Source organism: Empidonax traillii, unplaced genomic scaffold, assembly GCF_003031625.1.
Source record: "Empidonax traillii isolate 1590-97213 ecotype Southwest subspecies unplaced genomic scaffold, ASM303162v1 scaffold2015:size83106, whole genome shotgun sequence".
Classification (NCBI taxonomy): domain Eukaryota; kingdom Metazoa; phylum Chordata; class Aves; order Passeriformes; family Tyrannidae; genus Empidonax; species Empidonax traillii.
In genome coordinates this window covers 43974-49397 of record NW_020957208.1, presented here as the reverse complement: position 1 = coordinate 49397, position 5424 = coordinate 43974, and the positions used below count along the sequence as shown (strand labels likewise).

Below are 5424 nucleotides of genomic sequence, written 5' to 3'. Positions count from 1 at the left end.
TTACCTGTGCCCACAGGTGCTTCATGGGATGAACGTTTCAAAAGCATAACTGAAAGTTATTGCTGCAGTTTGTAAACCCCTGTGCCTGGATGGGCTGAAATGGATGCATTTAAAAGGGAGGATTGGAGCATTCCTGGAGCTGTGCATGGAACGCTGCCCTCCCCCAAAAATTGTGCTCTGCGTGTGGCCATGCAGGAAGGGCGGATTTGGGACTCAAGGCTATAAAATAATTAGTCGGTTAAATGATTTTTGGGAAAAAGGATCCTGGGGGACGATGATGAACTGTCTCCTCAAAGGACAGTGCTAATTAAGTGATGTGCAGCAGCCTGGCTGGGTGCTGGGAGCAAATGGACAAAGCTGTGTTAATCATCAGGGGCACAAGGATGCTTCTACCTCATTTCTACAGACCACAAAAAAACCCTGATAGAGCTTCTGCCTCTCTCCAGAGATCTTTAATTCCCACTGACTCCTCCCTGGACCCCCAGCATGGGGCTCCTCACACTGGTCACCTCAACCTGTGTTCTCCTTAAAGCACCAGCAGAACCTGCTCTGAGTTTTAATTATTTACTAAAACAGCTTGAAATTTTTTTATCCAAAACCCAAACACAGATTCAGGTGTCGTTGAGTTCAGTGAAAATTCCCTTTAGGAGTGACATTTGGTGATACTTCCATGTTGCCTAATTTGTGAAGGCTCTTTTCAAGCATTCCCTCCCACCCCTCTGCACACTCACACACATCTACACACAAACAACCTGTTTTTCTATTTTCTGAGCAGAAGCTCAACTGTATTTTTTGAATTTCTCTTTATACTGAGGATCTAAAGGAGGGTTTACACTCGTGCTGGGCCATGAAACTTTACCAGACAGAGGCAGAGAACAAAGAGAAGGTACTTTACCATCTTCAGAGATGATAAATCTGAAGAGTGCAGGACACTTGACAAAGACAATTTCCCCCACGCTTGCAGGTTTCCAGCATGTAATGTTGTCCCACATTCCTGGACAACCTAGAGGAGAGAAGGAGGGATAAGATACATTAGTGGTGGAAATCCATTCCTTTCTTCACACTCTTATTGTGCTTTATAGTTGGTTCTTCCTTCTATACATAAAAAGGTGCTTGTTTATAATAATAAAATGTATCAATTTCCCTGGAATAAAATAATGTTCATTCACAGGAATATCATAAAGTAAGTAGTAGCACAGTAATGGCCAGACTTAATGAAAGAGTCTCAAATGGGATCATCTTCTACCTCAGCAGGAAAAGGAAGGAAAACTGGATCTCAGCATCTCTGTTTATTTGCATTTGATGCTGAGATCAAACACACAATCTTCTCAACTGCTAAATGCCACCAGCTCCGGGGTTTTCGAAGTGGTTTGCCATTAATATGCTCTGTGTTTGTATATGTGCCAAGAGAAATAAGATTTCACTAAAAACTGCTTCCAAGTGTTACTTCCTGACTGGCACAAGTCCAGTAGAACCAGATCTGGGTGATGAACCTGTGAAAACATCACAAGTGTGGGCTCCCCCAGATCTGCTGATAGCAGCAGATTTCCATCAGTGCAGGATGCATCTTCACAGGACTGGAACTGGCATCTTTGTTTTCCACCATCTTCGGTGGCAGGGAATCAAATCCTGTGTTTCCTCCCAAAAATATAAGCTCTGTGTTATGGACAGAGCAGTCCTGAGGGATGTGGGGTTTGGAGAATGAGGTCGGTGCCAAACAACATTGTTGATGTGTAACATCGTGATAATAACGACATGTTACACTCTACAAGGGTGGCACATGCCAAAAAAGTGGATGAACACTCTTTCAAAGTAAAGGATGCAGTATCAGATTGCATAATATAAATTAATGATCATATAAAATCCTGACCCTGTTACACAAAATCCCTCGGCTTTGACAGACTCCCCCAAAATACATTATTACTAAAAAATAAAGCTCATTAAATCATGACAGGAGCTGGAAGAAAAAAGGGATCCTTTACATTTACCCCTACTCCTCTCTTTTAAAACCCCTACCCCAGATTGTTTCCTTTGCCAGATGAGGATCCCATGACATGAGTGCTGTGACTGAAAAGTTGGAAAGCCCTCAGGCACAGGGTGGGGTTATTGGGGTGCCAGATGAGGATCCCATGAAATGAGTGCTGTGATTCACTAGAACATCTCTGAAAGTCTCCAAGGCTGGGGTTTGAAAAGTTTGAAAGCTCTCAGGCACAGGGTGGGGTTATTGGGGTGTCCCATGCACGGCCAGGAGTTGCAATCCCTGATCCTTGTGGGTCCTTTCCAGCTCAGGATATTCCATGATTTTGTGATCCTCTTTATGTACTAAAGGTGGAAATCCAGATCACATGGAGTGATATTAGATTTTATTGTATTTTATGGTAGTTTGTGTCCGTCCACACGGTAGGAATGATGTTTTCCATGTAAATCTGAAGATGGTAGCAATAGGTTTACAGCTCTCTGATGCATGGCCCTCGGTGAAAAAGCAAATTATATGTAAATATCCATGTTAATGAGACATTTGCTTACAAGAGGTGCTAGAGACAATCAGAGCAGTTAATGAGATCTTTGGAGAACCACCTGTTAGCCTCGCTTAAATTAACTTCCTTATTTCTAATTATTAAATCAACATCGTTTGTCTTCCAAACACTGGGATAGCAGTGGAGGCTGCAAACCAGCCCGGGGAAATGCGAGGAAAACCTCACCCTGCAGAACAGGGATAAACAGCTCATAGCAGAGTGTTTGAAACTCAGTTACACCAGGTGGCTGTTTGTGTAGCAACACCACGCAGAGATAAAAAATAGCCCCGTTTAAAAAGTCATTATAAGTTCATTGTGCTCGAAAACACTGATGTGCTGACGCTGGGAAAGAAGCAGCAAGTCAAGTAATTTACCTTAGTTACTAAAATAGCCGAGTGGTGGAGATTGCAAAGAATTCCCCACCAATAAATTGCATGATCCTGCTCAGAAAAGCAGATTGGAAAGGGGCAATTTAGACAAGCAAAGAGAAGGATGACAAAAAAAAAATTAAAATTAAAGGGAATGAAGGCCAGTGTGTACAATCTCCCTGCATTTGTAAACTGTCATAACAGCCAGCAACTCCTGCTGGGGGAAATCTGCCCACGGAAATCAATGTGACTCGAGTGTGAAACTGCCCAGCAGGGCCCCCTCTGGCATGGACAGGGCGTCTCCACTGCCCTGGGACATAGGGATGCCCGAGCAGGCTTTTTGGAAAGGGCAGCTCACACACTGCAAGCACAAAGGATCAGCTTCAGGTGAGCCATTTTCCTAATTTTCAGCATGTTAGAAATCAGTAATTAAAAGAAAAAAACAAACAAACAAACAACTTTGAAGAATAAGATTTTGTGTGGGTCGGAGTGAAAAAAAAATAATATTTACAAATAGCTAATGGATGGTCTTGGAAACAAAACAGAATCACAGAGTCAGTAAGGCTGGAAAAGCCCTCCAAGGTCATCAAGCCCAAACACTGACCCAGCACTGCCAAGCCCAACACTGAACCGTGTCCCCAGGTGCCCCATCCACATGTTTTTGGACACTTCCAGCGATGGAGATCCCACCACTTTCCTGGGCAGCCTGTTCCAGTGCCTGACCACCCTTTCAGTGAAGAAATTTATCCCATCTAGACTTCTCCTGGAGCAACTTCAGGCTGTTTCCAGGAAGCACAAATCCTGCCTTCCCTCCCCATACCTGCCCTGCAACCTGCAGGCTGGAATTCCAGTTTGGCAAACCTTGTGGGATTCACTTCAGGTAAAATAAGAGTACTAAAGCTTGGTGTAAGTAAGTAAGTACTTGTGTCCTCCTCATAGCATGAGCAGAAAGTGCTTCAGCTTGGTTAGTTGCCTCCTCTTTGATGGCTGGATGATCCCCTGGGAGCCAATATTCCTCGTTGCCGACTTTTGAGGGAACATAACACGATCATTCAGCCACAGGATTAGTCCAGACTGGTTTAACTTCAGCTGGCTGAGCCTCACCCTTTTGCCCTGTTCAGCCAAGCAGAGTTTCATCTGTAGTTGATAGGAGAGAGACTTTCTAGACAGGGATAATCCCATTTTAAGGTGGCAGTCCAGGGGAATCAGCCTGGAAGGTGGAGTTGCCTCTCTGCACTGACTGCACTCAGCAGGAGGAGGTTAAGAACTGGATTAATGTATTTACAGCTGCCTTTTAAATGCTTGAAGTTTGTGCTCTTTACAGGGTCTAGCTGGTGTTAGTAGACATGTGGCTGCTTATGAAAACCCCCATGATCAGTCCCTACATCATTATCTTGTAAAAGGGAGGTAAAATTCATGTTTAAATTGTGAGCTCCCTGTGACTGGATCCACTTTGCACTTTTAGTTCAGAAAAACCAGGCTGATTTCAGCTGAAGCACAAGGTGGATTTCACATGGATTTCACGTGAAGCCCACGACACTCAAGTTTAAATTCAGCATTGTTGGAGCTGAGGGAGGTGCCTCACATACCTAAGGATGGCTCTGACCTGGCAGCCACTGAAAAAGGACAGCTCTTTCCAAAAAAAGGTCACATTTTTTAACCAGGAGAAAACTTTTATGTCTTTCTTATTTATGATTGCAGAATTTTCTGATGCATTTTTAAAACTAAACCTAAAACACCAAAACCATTCTAATCACCCTGCCTCCATGGAGATCCACACAAACCTTGTTCCCATCTTTCATTTCCAATTAAGCCTCTTGGAGGAAAACATACTCTCTCTCTCTAACCTGCTAGTCCTGGCAGCTGAAAGGCTCCCTCTTGCCTGAAGTTTTTGGACAAACACCAAGAGAAAAAAAAAAACAAACCAAAAAACCAAAAAAACTCAAAGCAAGCCATGCTGGCAGAAGAGCAGTGATAAACAGCTCTGCTGAAATTGCTTGTGGTGTTTATCTTCCTTTTCTCCTCTGTCTGGGGCTGTCTTGAGAGTCACAGTTTGATAGTGGGCAGATAAAAACCCCCAGATTTTAGGCAACCCCATAGCTGAAGTTCTCTGAGTTCAAGGAATGGACCTTGAGGATAAAGCCTGTTATCTTCCACCAACAGAGTCACTGTGCCACCAGGACTGTGTTCAAACTCTTATTTTTTTACAGATTTGTGCCCTGTTTTCTTATGGTGCCTCTACCACCTTACCCTCATTTACACTCTGTATTTAAATCCTCTTTGCAGTCTCCACAACATCCTCCCAAATCCTCACCCTGCCCTGGTGAGAAATGCTTCCTCTCATCTCTTGTCGAATTTTTGGCAAGAGGAGAGGCAAAAGCAGAGATATGGGTGTTTTTTTTTTTTTTTGAATGGCAAGGCCATATGTGGTAACTCATTCCCATGGGTAACTCCTCCCTGACTCCTTCTCAGTGACAACTCCTGCTTTGACATCTTTTTTTACACTCAGCACAACATTTTCACAAGAAAGGGCAGTTAAA

The 5424-nt window shown here is 43.5% G+C and overlaps 1 protein-coding gene across 1 annotated transcript in view; it reads right to left on the bottom strand.

The window, feature by feature from the left end:
• The window catches only part of LOC114071422 (pituitary adenylate cyclase-activating polypeptide type I receptor-like), a gene marked incomplete at its 3' end in the record, with an annotated part of 65754 nt that overhangs the window by 31195 nt on the left and 29135 nt on the right, over nucleotides 1-5424 (bottom strand). The gene's annotated exons all lie outside the window — the stretch shown is intronic.